Source organism: Bidens hawaiensis, unplaced genomic scaffold, assembly GCF_021521415.1.
Source record: "Bidens hawaiensis isolate Kalapana, Puna unplaced genomic scaffold, B.hawaiensis_p1.1 tig00030582_1, whole genome shotgun sequence".
In the NCBI taxonomy this organism is placed as follows: domain Eukaryota; kingdom Viridiplantae; phylum Streptophyta; class Magnoliopsida; order Asterales; family Asteraceae; genus Bidens; species Bidens hawaiensis.
The window spans coordinates 57,214-74,240 of NW_027495112.1; the positions used below are offsets into that span (position 1 = coordinate 57,214).

Consider the following 17,027-nt stretch of genomic DNA (forward strand, 5'->3'; position numbering starts at 1 on the left):
CTCTCAAAGACCGGCTTTTACAGAACTGAGATTTCATAGGCCGAAACGAAGCCCTTTAAAGGTAGAATTAGGAGTCGAAGCCATGCATTTAGCCCGATTGCTATTCGCCCTTTTTAGCACTAGACTGACATTCTCATTTCGCTTGTTTAGTTCAACGAAAGCCGGTACTAATCAAGCACAGTTTAGCCCTATGATTGAATTGCGATAGTCGGCAATTTGCATGCATTGTGACAGCCAATCAGCGATTGGTAGAGCCCATAGCGTGATGTACAATGGCAAATCAAGGCATATTCGACGTAGACATAACACGGTACGACAACTAATCACAACGGGTGTTATCACGATTGACTATGTGAAGTCAAAAGATAACATTGCAGACCCGTTTACAAAAGGTTTAAGCAAAGAGTTAGTTAACAAGTCGTCAAAAGGAATGGGACTAAAACCCATGGGAAAAGGGGACATGAGGAAACCTAACCTAGTTGACTGGAGATCCCAAGATCTAGGTTCACTAGGACAACTTAATCATGAAACCAAGGGTGGTCACTGTGGGGGAGTACCCAAAACCAAACTAAAAAGCGTTGCGTGCGCGCGCGTCCTAGTCCATTCCAATCAGTGACACATGTCGTAAGGATAAGCATAATAAAGGTTAATGATTTGTGGAAATCAACAAACCTATTGCTTTTAATGATTCGAGCAAGAATCACCTATGTGAGAGAGAACTAGGGTCGGTTCGAATGGATTTTGGGGCAAAAATCCTAGAGCTCTTGCAGAACCAGGCTAGTGTTCTAGGACCATAATAGGACACGACAGTGAGGGGTTGGCCAGACTAGGGAGAGTGTTGTGTGAAGTGTATTGTCGTCTACATAAATGGGGGTATGTTCAAAGACATCGTGTCTACACACCGCTAGGAGACTAAGTATGCTTCACAAAGGAAGGTTCAAAGGGTAACACCTACCTATCCTGCAATGCTCAACTGTTGAGTTGAATCTTAGAAACTTGCATCATTGCATGTATGGATTGATCTCAATGTGAAAATGAATGAGTTTTGTTTGTTGGAAAATATGTGGAAATGAATAAGTTTTGTTTTCACATGTGGGGGATTGTTAGAAAACTTTTGTGAAAAAAAAATATATATGTTTAAACTTTGAATTATTTTATTCAAGGTTGTTAGTCAATTAGTCAAAGCCATTAAAATGTCCTTTAATTTGGTCAAAAAAATTAAAGTTTTGGTTAATGGTTCCTTTAAGTTGGTCAAAAAATTAAAATTTTGGTTAATGATGGTTGAATGGTTTCAACTTTCTACTAGTATAAATACCAAGGGAGCTCCTTGGTTGTAGACACACAAAAAACACAAAATTAACACATTCTCTCTTGTGTTTTCTCCAATTTTCTCCTTAAAAAATTCCAACATTCTTGATCATCTTCATTATTTTCTTTAAGGTATTATTCGGGTGCTAGAGCCCTCCCCAGCAGTACATATTGCTTAGGCCGTTATACCTGGAAAACAAAACGGGAAGAGACGATTTGTTTTAAGGGCCCCGTGTAAAACACGACCCTCGGCCACAAAGGCTACGACACCATTCTTCTTTTACACCTTTCTTGCATTATTTTATTTCAATTGTATTGTAATTTTGATTTTTTCCGGTGTAATTCATATTGTAAGTTACATGCTTTCCTAGAAAGGTTTGATTCCTTGTATTGTACTCATTTTATTAAAAGTGTTTTATTTTTATACGCGAACGGTTTCCTACAGACTTTTCATCATATATTTCATATCACGAATTACCTTTATTCATAGCGAACTAGACCTTAAGAATTTATTTATCACCTTATACAGATGTTAGGTTAGTTATTTTACTTAACCTAAGCTTAGTTCGCATAACTAAATAATTTATAGCGCACTCTTAATTTTACTGTTGTCACAATCCTCCTGTTAGAAGAATTAGAGGAACCAGCACCAATCAAAACCAATAATGTCCTCATGGCACACATTTTAGATCTCCCTACTGTTGTGGAAAAACATCTTTGCCTTCTAATTCTATTGAAAATGTCACAAATTATAGAAATCACAAGTTAGACCTAATTTGACAAAATAGAAGTTCTTGAACAAATTAAATTGATTTTCTAAACACTGAAAAAAAATCCTATAAAGAGAAGATGGAATGCCTTAAAAAAGAAATCTCTCATTGTGTGTAATTTGAAAAGATAACTTGTGATTCTCAAATAGAGAATTCGTGTGAAATCAGAACTGAACTAGTTGAAGGCAAAGCGTATGTTGTAAAGGTGCCCAAAGTGGTATTGTGATGGCACTTCATCATGGAACACTCCCATCCCATCCGCCCCCTCAAAAAAAAATTCACTGGAGAAAAGAAATAATCAGTGACTAGCATCACTGCTAAAATTGGGGAAAAACCATGTTGCCACACTAAAAAAATACTATTTAGTGGCACACATTTTTAATGACATTTAGCCTTTGTGTCACTAAGGAAGATTTTAATGACACTTTGTGTATGCCATCTTTGCTTATAACACATGTTTAGTGACAATTAGTTTTAGTGCCACTAATTTATTATTTTAGTGGCACTTTGCACATGCCACTGAAAATCTAGTGTCATTCGTTTTTAACGACATTTAGCCTTTGTGCCACTAATTTAGGTTTTCAATGACACTTTGTGTGTGCCATCTTTTCTTATAACACATTTTTGGTGACAATTAGTTTTAGTGCCACTACTTATTATTTTAGTGGCACTTTGCATATGCCACTGAAAATCTAGTGTCATTCGTTTTAATGACATTTAGCCTTTGTGCCACTAAATTAGGTTTTTAATGGCACTTTGTGTGTGCCATCTTTTCTTATAACACATTTTTAGTGACAATTAGTTTTAGTGCCACTAATTTATTATTTTTAGTGGCACTTTGCATATGCCACTAAAAATCTAGTATAATTCATTTTTAATGACATTTAGCCTTTGTGTGTACTAATTTTGGTTATTAATGGTACTTTGTGTGTGCCATCTTTTCTTATAACACATGCTTAGTGACAATTAGTTATAGTGCCACTAATTTATTATTTTAGTCGCACTTTTCATATGCCACTAAAAATCTAGTGTCATTCGTTTTTAATGACATTCAGTCTTTGGGCCACTAATTTAGGTTTTTATTGGCACTTTGTGTGTGCCATCTTTGCCTATAACACATGCTCAGTGACACTTAGTTTTAGTGCCACTAATTTATGATTTTAGTGGCACTTTGCATATGCCACTGAAAATCTATTGTCATTCGTCTTTAATGACATTTAGCATTTGCGCCACTAATTTTGGTTTTTAATAGTACTTTGTGTGTGCCATCTTTTCTTATAACACATATTTAGTGACAACTTGTTTCAGTGCCACTAATTTATTATTTTAGTGGCACTTTGCATATGCCACTAAAAATCTTCTAATTTATTACTTTGGTGGCACTAATTATATTTATTTAAAAAAGTTATTTGATAAATATAAGCTAGCCGAGTTCGAGCTTAAAAATCTATTCACGAGCCGAGCTTTGAAAATAGAGCTCGAAACGAGCCGAGATTGAGCTTGAGCTTGAGCTTGAGCTCTATGCAAGTTAAACGAGCTGAGCTCGAGCCTTGTCATTTTAAGTATATATGTATTATGTTGTTGCAATTAATATGTGCATAACAAAAGGAAGAAGAAAATGTAAAAACAAAATTCAATCTACAATCATAAAAGAAAATCAAAGAAAAAACAACTTCTGATATATAACTTATGCTTTAAAAAAACATCACAAAATGTAAAAAGAAAAATAAGAAGCTAAAATAAACCAGTAATTCAGATCTCATTTCCAACTCTCTATTTTTGCATCATCACAACTCGGGAAACCCTAGATCTTATTTCCAACTCTTTATTCTGATGGTTGGAATTCGTTGAAGTCATTGGGAAAGTCAAAGTCAAACCTCTATGTTGTAGTCAACACATGGACTATGATAAAATTGGCAAAATAACTAAGTTATTTTGTTGGCAAAGGTATAGAAGTATGATCTGGCTAATTGGCAAAGTTTAAAAAATTATGAAATTTTAGAGAAAGTAAAAAGTTGTGGTTAATTTGACTTTTTTTTTTCAATGATATCACTTCTTGAATTACATGACAATCAAGGTTAGGAATGGAATTAAGTGGGAAAATGGATACGGGGTTATAAAAACCTGGATTTTTGTGAAAGTATCTAAGTGTTATTTTTCGCTTGAAGGCGCGGGTTCGATCATAATCTGTTATGGGATTAACATTGATAATAGTTTGGGATTCTTGAATAATTCAAAAGATATGAATCTTACAATAAATAGTTTTCAAATTTGGTCAAAAATTGTGTGCGGGTCCACCCAAACCAACCCATCCTATTTTGACCTGTTTGAAACCAAACCATTTTTAACACACTTACCATTTTTTACTTTACAGCTCAAATTCAGGATGCATATTGGAACCTTAGAAAAATTGAATGAGTGAAAAAAGAAGGATCAAATGGTTCAACTTAAAAGAGTTCGAGCTCGAGGTTGGCTCATTCATTTAACTTTTGGATATCCTATCTATTAATCTACTTCTACTATACTATTAAAATAATAACTTTTTCCATATATAATATTCATTCTCATAATTTCTTACTAATAAAATAATTCAAAATTATATTAAACTACGTTTAACTTAATTACATTCAACACATTCTATTATAATATATTTGTAATAATAATGATACATGTGTTCCTTAATGTGTTTGAGTTTTTCTTTTTCAAAGTTTCATTATAATTATTTTTTATTTTTTATTTCATTATGGTTTTTGGTTTTTGTTCGGTTTTAGTTTTTTATAAATTTGTTTCGTTTTAGTTTCGTTTCGGCACGATTTTTTTCTAGTTTTATTTTAGGTGGGCTTAACTTTATTTAGTTTTTCGTTTTGGTTTTTACAGTATTGGTTTTTTATTCGGTTTGAGATTTATCGGTTATAGTTTTTCAGTTTGATTTCGGTTTTTGTTTAGTTTTACTGGTATTTGTTTTTTTTAGGATTTCGATTGTGGCTTTGTTTTAGTTTTTTTCAATTTAGTTTCGTTTTAATATGTAATTAGTTTGTTTGGTGTTTTGTTTTAGTGTCTATTGAAATATGAAAAAGAATATGAAGGGCTCACAAATTAAGTGGAAGACTCACATGGGTTTCAACTTTCAAGTGTGTTGAAGTAATTGAAGCTTTATATTTTTTTGGATCTTCATAATCAGTAATAATGAACTCGCATTTGATAGAAAGGATTTCAAAATCTAAGAGCGTTGTATGTGTTGCCCTTCATTTTTCTTCGTAGTCTTTAAGTGTGCTATTTCAATTTTCATTTATGAAAATGGGTCATTTAAGAAATGTTTCGATTTGCTTTGGCTCGGATCAAAATGGGTCATTTTAAAATGGTACCAATTTAGTTCTGGTCAATGAGTCAATATAAAAGGTATCGGTTTCGTTCGGGTTTCAACGGGTCTTTTTAAAATCATATTGATTTGGTTCGGGTCATAATAGGTCAATTTTAGAAGATATCAATTTGGTTTGGGTTAAAATTGGTCATTCTCAAAACGTAGCGATTTGATTATGGTAAAAACATGTAATTTTAAAAAGGTTTCGATTTGGTTATGCTTTTAAATGCGTTTTGGGCGTGCTTCAGTGTATTAGGGTGCAAGACTTTTCACATGAAATGTAAAAACAGTTTTCATAGTCAGTTAGTCACAATGTTTGTTAGATTGGTGTATGATTGTTTATGTCATCAACTGTGTTCCCAGTCCAGGAATAAAAGAAGCCCGAATCATTATTGAATGTTTATTGGGAATCTTTCATAGATATTTATCTTTTAATTTGCTTGCTTTTCATACTAATGTTAGTAAAGTTTGTTTGTTTTCTGGTAATATTAGTTTTTAAAGTTTATGAAGTTTATGCTTTAAAGTTTTAAATTTTCTTGGTAAAGATTCTACTATGTAAAGTTACTCTTTGTAAGTTTATGTGTTAATGCTTTGTTAGCATATGAATATGAATTGCATTTAGAAATCATGTTGATGTCTCAAAAAATATATTAAAAAATAACTTGTCGTTTGAAATTATATATTTATTTACTTGACGATTTCTGTATTTCCACCCGTGTTGTACACGGGTCAATAACTAGCTTTAAAAAAACTATTCCACACTGGAATATAGCTTAAAAAAACCTTCTCCACGACATCTGTTCAGCATAAATTCAGTCTCCACGAAATTTTTTCGCATACATGGAAACGACGTGACATACCACTTCTCTGGTGACATCTTCGGTGAACACATCTCCACGGCACACCACCATCTCCGACGACGGTAACTTCTCCACATCACCAAATATCCGGTGACTATAATACGAATTGAAATTAGGTTTAAGTGTCTAACTGTAATTTGAACTGAAATTAGGTTATTTTTTCTGAATTGTGATTATGCGACTGAGCTGTTAGTTGAAATTAGGTTAACTTTCTGATTGAGTTGTTAGGTTATTGTTTAGCTCGATTATGTGAATCAATCGATCGCTATTTAGTTAGTTCTTAATTTACTGAGTGTTTCTTAAGGTAAATCTGTTAGGTGTAGATACACTCAAACAGGTTGTTTAATCCGAATATGCTTGTTTCTATTTGTGAATTTCAAACTCTCTTGTTTTTGTTCTTATGTGTTTAATAATTAGTATGCTAGTAATGATATTTCTATTACATGTTTTTAATGGATAGTATGGGTAAACGCAAGAGGCTATGTATAATTTCTAGCGATTTGGAAGAGACTGTTGAAGAAAATATTGTAGTTAATGAGCGATATGAAACTCAAGGTGATCATACCAGTGAAATGCAAGGTGATCAATCAGATTCTGAAGAATGTCGGTCTACAAATGAACAGGGTACCGATTTAACCTAATCTGAGTGCATTGTAGAAATATGCGTATTTGTATGATGTTTCGTTTCATGTAGCATGTGTAACTTAGTTTATAATAATGATTAGAAATTGAGCTTCAGTTTATTTAAATTTGGTTTTGAGTATTTGATTCGTATCAGTATGAGCAGATATATGCTCTAATTCCTTATTCCAAAACTGCCCATGTACCTAGTTATAATAATGTTTATTTAGGTGTAGTTTGGTATTGTTCATTAACTAGTTAAGATTTCGTTGACCAACATTAGTTTTTTTATACTTACAATATAATAGTAAAATATATCTTGTGTTCATATGTGTGGTTTTACTAAATGATACATGTTTATCTTTCTTTTTTAAAGTAAATGGTGATTTATGGTTCTTATCTGTTTCGATGCATGCCATTAATTTTGAGTGGCTGATGATTTGTTATGTGAAGTTAGTGTGCTAAAGTTAGGTGGAGTGAATAACAGCTAGTCATGAGTTAAAATGCATGGATAGGTCTCAGATGTTTTAAGTTTTGGTTGGTACCCTAGCTACCTCCCTTAAGATATGTATATTGCGTTTGGTTTATTACATACAATCACAATGTGTTTGGTAAACCTGGGTAGCCAAATTTTGCAGTATATATCTCTACTACAAAAGTCTCGCACTCATTTATCCTGCAAAATCTAGTCATTTTAGGTGGGTTTAATCTACTGTAACAAATGATTACTTTTGTATTTGTAATAATAATGATATCAGGATTAAATGTTATGCTTAGTATGAGCTATTAATTATTATGTGAGGCTAAATCACACACCAGATAATTCTTGTCTGTTTCAATACATGTCATTAGTTTCTTTTGATTTTCGATTGATTCGGTTCATTTATTAGTTGTCTGGTTGTATCATAATTTTTTACTAACTAAAACTTGTTTAGGTGCTCCTAAAAATGTTAGAGGTTATACTCAAATGGCTGAAGCATGGAAAATGAATAGTGGTCAAAGAATAGTTGTCATCTTTAACCAGTTTGGACAACCTGTGGGAGATGAAGGTAATGAACTTGTTCAGTACCTTGGGAGACTTGTGAGGATGCCCGATCATGTGTCAATAGAATATTCTGATTGGACAAAGGTTCATGAGCAAAAAAAAGAAGATATGTAATTACTCGTTAAGGTATAGTCTGTTATCAAGCTTGATATGTAGTGACTCATTAAGTAATGGGTATATGCTAATACATATAAATTTTATTTGTAGTCCAAATTTGTTATTCATCCAAAAGAAAAGATGAGATTAAGAAATGGATCTTCTATAGCATGGGGAAAAAATGGAGGACGTGGAAATATTCATTGAAGACACGTGCGTATGATTCAAGCAAGTCTGTTGATGAAATTGTGGCACAAGAAACTAAGAATGACAATAGATTGGATCCAACTCAATTTAAAAAACTTATTACTCTTTGGTTCACTCCGGAATATCATTAGATCTATAACTTAGTCTGTATTATACAATATATATAATTATGGAACTATATTAAAGAAATCTAATCGTGTATTAATTAACTATTTACATTAGAGTACATGCGATGTTAAAAGATCGAGCCGCTAAAAAATGAAAGAGCCTCCTGTTACCAGGACAAAGTCGTTTGCTAGATTTCCTCATAAAGAGGTATTATTTTAGCTATTTTGAATTAAATTATTGTCTTCTTTTTGTTTCTTGTCGCTTAACACCAAACATAATTACAGGCCATGAATAATAATGGTGTACACCCAACACGAGGAGAACTATATATAAAAACTCACACTCGTAAAGATGGAACAACTGTTGATGAGGAAGCCGCTAAAGTTGTGAAAATGTATATTTATGTAGGGATTAGCTTGATAATTGGTACCGATACCGAATCAGTCGCATACCAAATACTGCACTAAATTTCTCGTTTCGGTACCCCGATATCGAATTCTAAACATCCCAAAATTGTATTAGAAATAATTTAAATAAAAAAAGAAAAAATGAATAGAAAATAAGATAAATATTTAATATAAATGGTATTGATTTGGTTGAATTTTATAAATATGTAAAATCTTATTTTTATGCAATGAAAAAAAAACATGTATTTTGATTGCTAGTAGGGGTGTAAACGAGCTGATCTGAGCTCGACTTGCTAACTGGCTCAAACTTGACAACTGACAAGTGAACATTGATTGGGCTTTGGCTCGTTATTAAACAAGCTTGTTTTTAAGCTCGAGCTCGGGCTCTTGAGCTCGACTCGCAAAAGGTTTTATTAACATTATACATTACTAGTTTAAAGATATAATAGTAGTGATCAATTTAGTAACTTGGGAAAACTATCAATTTATTAACATTACTAGTTTGAGACCCGTGTAATATACGGGAAATTGATGAACATTTTAAACTTTAAGCATTAAACAAAATACAATCAACTATACATTTGTCATATATTGTTGATACAATTACAAGTTACTTTATATTACATGAGTTACAAAACGGACATTAAACAAACATTTTAGAAATAAGTAAATTTTCTTTGTACACTACATTTATGGTTGTATTAGCCAATATACCTCGTTTATCAAGATTCAAAATCTTTAGTCCAGTCTGCTTGTAACTCTTGATAATGCTTCGTATAGTTGTCCGTGTGAGAATACGGGTTCTTTAAAGTTTACTGATTTTTCTACAGAGTTTACCTTCTTATATGCAAGTGCAATCGATATGGCTCCTCTCTTCAAATCATAATAAGCAAAAGCAGTATAACACTTGCCCGGATTAATTTTCCCGTGATGAGAAATAAAAATAATAATAATTGAAAAAAAATTAGTTAAAAAAAAGTTGGTTTACAATGGTTACATGCCATTAATAAACCACCATTATTCAGCATTCAAGTCCATACCGACATAGAGGAAAATAAACACTTCTGCAATGTATGACATTGTTGCAAAAGTATGCCTGCAAATCACACAACTTAATGTAAATATTTTTTAGTTAAATATTATATAAATGTGAAACAAATTATAAAAATTTTATATTGAAAAAATAAATTTTAAATTGCACAGCAAATAATATTATATAAATGTAAAATAAATTTAAAAAATTATAAGGCACACAAAAAAAATTGAAAAGCAATATATATGAAAACAAAACCTCTTCTTAAAGTTGTCGATTTCATGCATGTCTTCGTTGATGTACATCTTACTAACATTAATTGAATTGGAAACAAAGGGATGACCTTGATTAACAAAAATAATAAAGTAGTCAAATTTATAATAATTTATAAAGGTATCTAAATTTAACATTACCAATAACAAGAAGTCAATGTATCAAACCTTTATGAATCTTGAATAAGCCAAATTGTAACACGACAACTACAGGGGCTTAATCGGAATTTGACAGAATATAAGTTGACGTACCAACCGTGTACGATCACTATAGAGTTAAAGGTAATGATTTGTTGCTTTATAAAACATGTTACCAAGATACATCATTTACAAAGTTAAAATATAACATAAAATGAAACTAAAAATAAAGTTACTTAAAATCCTATAACCTCACATACATCTTGTTGGTTTGAACTCCATTTGATTTTGTAATGTTCTCAATTGGTGAACAAGTAGCAACAACACCAATTGCATCTATATTGGCAAGGATACATCAAATTAAGTGTTGATGGTTATAAATAAGTGATGATAAAAGAATAAAAAGTAAACTAAAATGGAGACCAAGTCAATTCATGTAAACTAATATTTTTTCAATCTCTAGACATGAAACCATCTGCTAATTATATGCACTAAATTTGACCCCCGAATGACAATAAAATTCAAATACTTCTGTTATTATATAAAAAAAGAATTAACAAATTACAATATACATGACAAAAAAATTGAAAGTATACAATTTAAGTCATCCTATAATTGTGACTAAAAAAGGTAAAGTGATATCCAAACTTATAAACAGCTTATAGTCATACCATATTTGTAGTTACTAAGATGTTGAAAAATTGGTAAGAAATCAGTAATTTATAGCAAATCTATCACACAAAGGTATAATAAAGTTGTTAATCTAAAATGTATTCATAGATGCTAAGATTTAAGTTCATGCAAATTTAACAATTTTGTAACAGTAAGGTTGTAGTAGAACAGTGAATAATGTGATAGTAATTCATATGTTATTGTTACAGGAGAATAGAACTGAATAGAAGATACAAAACAAAGGATAAAAACAATGGATAATGATTTAAACCAAAGTTTATATCAAAATCAATGTACAACTTTTTAGTTTAGAAAATATGATGAGCAAATAGTTTCAACTATAAATTTCCCATTTTGAATAATAATGGAGTAACAGAAATTTAATAAAAAGTATTAATATTTAAGATAATCTTACCAACAATGGTGTCTATTTCAGTAACCTTGTTAATAAGTGCATTAATGCCATAAAACTTGAATCCGTGGAAATCACCACCAAAATCCTCACAAGGTGTAAAAGTTGACTTTAGAAAAACATTGAGTTCTTTGTCATTAATAACATATTTGTATTCAGTATTATAGTCACCAACAGAAACATTCTTTATAATATAACACACATCTTTAGATGTGTATCTCTCAAATCTGTATATAAACTTTTTTAATATGCTCCCATAAACCATGTTTCCATCACAATTAAAAAAGAATTAAAAATTCAACATGTTAAAAAAACACAATATAGGTGACAATAACCATGAAAGTAGTATATATTGACACACATAACAAATTTTACATGTTTAAAAATTAATAGCATGTCCCTTGAGATGATTTGCTCAGGTTTATCCAAAATATTATTATCCAAAAACTGGATTACACGAACTTTCATGAGAGAGTCATCCTTAGAGTCCTTAGCACTTGGAATTTGATTGAGCATGATAAATTTGCTGTCACAAACCGATCTGCATATGCAATATTTCAACTTTTTTAATATATTACAATTAAAAGTCGTATAATCAGGCAAAAAAATGAAATATTTGAAAGTATTATATAAGGAATGCAATTGCCAGAAATATAAAAAAGACATTCTAACCTGTTTGCCATTGTTGTGAAACCTTTGATTACTCTGAGTTAGCATGCAGAGTACTAGAAGATGTGATGTTTTATATATAATATTTGAAATTTGAAAATATTAAATAAAGAATGCTGAAAATTATAAATTTTGAATACTTATCCGGTATGATTAATGAATATTTTAGGAAGTTACAATATTAAATTTATTTGACATATAATTCAATCTCTATAATTATTTAAACAACTAAGAAACCGTGATTGTAGTTTTCCAAATAGTCAAAGAATTCGGATTTACATGTAATTAAGCTTGGTAAATGATTTGACTAGATAAAAGAAACGGATTTTTAGGGATAAACATCAAGTTAAAATATAAGAAAACAAAATAACCTATACATAATGGAAAGTTTTAATATTAAAAATATTATGTCTTAAATAATATGTTATCTAATAAACTAGGATTGTGGCTTTCTAAAATAAACATAAACGGATTTTTAAGAGAAGTATGGTAAATGTTTTGACCTGATTAACGAAATTTTAGTTTTGAATTTATGGTTTTTAATTTATTGTGTAAAATTTATCTTTTTAAATTTTTGAGGGAAATATGTTAGATAGAGACACAAAATTATAAGTTTGAAGAATTATATTTCATATATTGAAAATGTGTTAAAAAAGAGAAGAATTAATGAGAGAGTGACAAGTGGCACAAAAGAGTACTCTTTTATTAGAGTAGTAGATGTGTGCCTTGGTCTTTTTAAAATTACTTACCTTTATTATTTTGTATTTAGGCTTCATTAAAAGCTATCGCAAGTGACTCTACAAGCACACCCAGAGATCTAGGTGATATTTCAAATGATGACTGCTCAAAAGTTAAAAGGCCCGGAGAAAAGGGGATACGTTCGATTAGTTGGAAGGATGCCGACCGCAAAAAGCAAAGGTGATTCTTCAACAAATTCCCAAACTATTGATCAACTAAAGAGTGTTGTCAATGTTATGTTGAGCATTATTCAAGAACATATTCCCCATGCAAACTTGTCTTAGGTTCTTAACGACATGAACATAAAGGTACTCTCATGCATAAACTATTGTTTGTTCTTTTATGGTTACATATTTATGTATTAACATTTGTTCTCATTTATATATTTTAGGTACCGGGTACTATTTCTTCGGTTAACCAAGTATCATCTTCACGAAATAATAATGGTAATTTTTTATTATAAAAATTTATCAAATCTGAACACCCCTATATATATATATATATATATATATATATAATACAAATGCTAGCCTTGTGAATAGGCTCGAGCTCGACAAGTGAAGCTCAGGCTCATCTTGCTTTTTCATGAGTCAATCTTGAGTAGCTCAGTGAGCTGCTCGACTCATTTGCATCCCTAAAAAGGCTAGTGTTGCTATGGTTGATTATAATAGGTTATCATCGGTTTTAGGTTATTAATTAAGCCAGTTACTCAAGTTAGTGTCTATATTGTTTACCTATTGAAAACTCTTTGTTTTTTTATTAGGTACCTTGCATGAAGATTGAAGATGGTGGAAAAAGGTTAACGCACGTGGTGAAGTTTTCAATTTTTATTCAAACATTTGTTACTTTTCTTTTTATATGATTGATATTTTGACTTGACTTGAGAGTTATTAGACATACGGTATGCATTTAAAATGTAATTGGTATGTGTTTGGAATGTGATCCAACTTTTATTTGTGGTAAAGATATTATGATATATATATTTGAGAGTTTTTTATTTTTATTTTACATTGATAAGAGGTGTCATTAAAATCCCAAAAATTTGTGGTGACAATAAAAAAAATGCCATCAAAGTTCAAAAGTTTGTTGGGAGACAAAAAGTGTCACTAAGGTTCAAAGTTTGTAATGGTAGAAAAAGAAGTGCCAAGGTCCAAAAGCTTCTAGTGGCAGCAAAGAAAAAATGCTACTAAAAGTCCAAAATTTTGTAGTGAATTACGAAAAAAGTCCCATTAAAAGTCCAAAATGTTTTTAGTAGCATAAGTAAAAAAGTGTCACTAAAAGTCCAAAATGTCTATAATGGCATACGGAAAAAAGTGTCATTAAAACCCCAAAGGTTTGTAGTGGCAGATGAAAAGAGTGCTACTAAAAGTTCAAAATGTTTTAACGTCAATGGAAAATATGCCACTAAAAGTCCAAAATATCTTTAATGGCGTACAAAAAAAGTGTCCCTAAAAGATCAAAAGTTTGTAGTGGCAGACGGAAAAAGTGCCACTAAAAGGCTTTAGTGGTAGCGCTTCTAGTGACACTTTTTTTGTGTGTTATTCATTCCAACAAGGTTATTTAATGGCACTTATTTGATTTGTTGTGACACTTTTTGTATGTCATTAAATGGCTTTTTATTTGTAGTGGCAACAGTCTTTTGACCGTTGGAAGAATTAAAATAAAAAGAAGATATATTAGCACTATATAAATATATCTAACGACTAACGCAATATATTTTTCAAATTTATCCCTTTTTCTACTCTTTAACAAGCTTTTATAAAACAAAAAAGTTTAAACAAAAAAGGTTTTGGTTCAAGAAAAAATCTTTGCGCTAATCAAGACGAAACAAATAGATTTAGTTTACAAGACAAAGCATTTCCAACCCGACCACCAACCCACTATCCACAACACTGCAACCATCCCAACATGACAGCCCAAACCGGCGATATCACTTTATTTGCAAGTTTTAGTTTTTTTTTCAGTTTTATGTTTCAAGTTTATTTTCTTTATTATAGTTTCTTTTTTTAGATTAATGAAAGAATGTTTTTATTTAATTTGGGTTTTTAATTAATTTAAAATAATATTGGGTTCAAGTGATCAAATGATAAACATTCTGTAACATCCTAAAATTTATAATGTTGAATAAAGAAAGTTATGTTTAGTGATTTCACGTTTTAGTTATTTAATGTCGAGTAAGGAACGGGTCATGGGCTTAGATTACGTAAGATGGGTTAAATGAGAATGGGCCTTGGGTCCGTGGGCTTATAAATACCCATCCCAAGCCCAAGATATCATTTTATTTCCATCTTTCTCTTTTACACACTCAAAAGCACACATAACCGACCGAGATCCGAAGTCGAGACCCGAGATTTTGCTGGTAGATCTGAGTTGGAAAGGTAAGAACTAATCCCGCAAAGCTAATATTACTGAAAATGGTTAGGATTTGACGGGTTAATCAGACCCGAAACACAACTGCCCAAATCGGACCCCTAAAACGTCGATTTTAGGCCGATTTGATGGTTGGGATTTGTAGGCGCCGATCATACGATTCCGTGGGTACCAAAATCGAGTTATTTGGCTAAGAAACGAAGGAGTTATGGGCAAACAGATCTGCAGCGCGACAACTTCGCCTTCATCTGGGCAACTTCGCATTCAAGCGATGAACTTCGCCTGCAAGCTAAGTTCGCCTGATGAACTTCGCCTGCAAGCCAAGTTCGCCTGATGATAAGTTCGCCTGAAGCCAAGTTCGCCTGATGGCAACTTCGCTGAAATGGTAACTTCGCCTAAAAGCCAAGTTCGCCTGAGGTTTAACTTCGCCTAAAAGCCAAGTTCGCCTAAGGTTTAACTTCGCCTAAAAGCCAAGTTCGCCTAAGGTTTAACTTCGCCTAAAATCCAAGTTCGCCTAAGGTTTAACTTCGCCTAAAAGCCAAGTTCGCCTAAGGTTTAACTTCGCCTGAAGCCAAGTTCGCCTAAGGTTTAACTTCGCCTGAAGCCAAGTTCGCCTAAAGTTTAACTTCGCCTGAAGTGAAGTTCGATTATAAAATAAATTAAAAACCTAATGGAAAATGTGTTAAGGCAGTTATCGAAAATAAAATTTTTCCAAGCTGACCTGGCAGCTTAACCCCAGCCAGGGGCTCTGCCCCTTGGACCCCGCTAGGGGCTGCCGCCCCTAGAACCCCGCTGCCAGGGGCGCTGCCCCCGGACCCCCGTTCGTTGTGGGTCATATATAGATAGAAATACAAAACGAGTAGTAGTAGTTAATTGATATGTGTAAATATTATACAGTTAGCCGAGCCCAGTTAAAGAAAGGAATTACGATCAACGGCGAACGTAACAGGATCCAGGTGAGTTTCTAGCCCCATTCCTTGTTATATTTTCGGGGCTGTGTGCATACTTGATGTGTTGTTAATACATTTATCCTAAGTGATAAGTGTATGCCATATGTGATATATGTGATATGTATGAATGATTGCTTGATGGTTCGTGAACGATCTTCGGATATTGCACGTACTGTCAGGTTGTAACGTTATAAAGCCATATGTGATATATGTGATATGTATGAATGATTGCTTGATGGTTCGTGAACGATCTTCGGATATTGCACGTACTGTCAGGTTGTAACGTTATAAATATGGCAAGTATGATATGTATGTTTATGTGTATGAACGTAATAAAGTTAATAAAAGAAGGAAATGACGGTTGTATGGTTGTATGGTTACGAAAAGGGTACCGAGCCCTAATAATACTCGAGGTATGATGTATGGTTGTATGGTAACGAAGAGGGAATCGAACCCTACTAATATTCGAAAACAAGGGACCAGACCCTAATAATATCTGTGATGTTAGGGACCAGACCCTAATAATATCTGTGATGTTAGGGACCAGACCCTAATAATATCTGTGATGTTAGGGACCAGACCCTCATAATATCTGTGATGTTAGGGACCAGACCCTTATAATATCTGTGATGTTAGGGACCAGACCCTTATAATATCTGTGAGGTTATAGGGCGAAAGGCTCTTTAAAACGTATGATTATGAATAAAAAGAAAGTATGTAAGTAAGAAAGAAAGTATGTAAGTAAGAAAGAAAGTATGTAAGTAAGAATGAAGGTATGAGTACTTATGTGTGTATGAAGGAAAGTTATGAGGTTAAGTACGTATGTATGTAATAAGGTATTGTATGGTATTGTATGATTAACTAGAACTCACTCAGCGTAGCTGACTTTTAGTATGCACGCAGGTGAGTAGGTTGAGACAGCTGGCTTGAGTGGAGGACACATGGCAGAAGACTAAAGCCTGGCATCTGAAGATCTGATATGTTTTATAA

At 32.2% G+C, this 17,027-nt stretch overlaps 1 long non-coding RNA gene across 2 annotated transcripts; it reads left to right on the top strand.

Annotated features, from left to right (window-relative positions):
* Positions 1 to 6,757: 6,757 nt before the first annotated feature.
* On the top strand, positions 6,758 to 13,516 carry LOC143580754 (uncharacterized). 2 transcript variants are annotated; one of them, XR_013143714.1, is made up of 3 exons: positions 6,758 to 6,923; positions 13,109 to 13,163; positions 13,481 to 13,511. It is a non-coding gene; the product is annotated as an uncharacterized LOC143580754 (long non-coding RNA). The 2 variants fall into 2 exon arrangements; XR_013143713.1 differs by lacking the exon at positions 6,758 to 6,923 and adding an exon at positions 12,927 to 13,025 and having other exon boundaries at positions 13,481 to 13,516.
* The last annotated feature ends 3,511 nt before the right edge of the window (positions 13,517 to 17,027 follow it).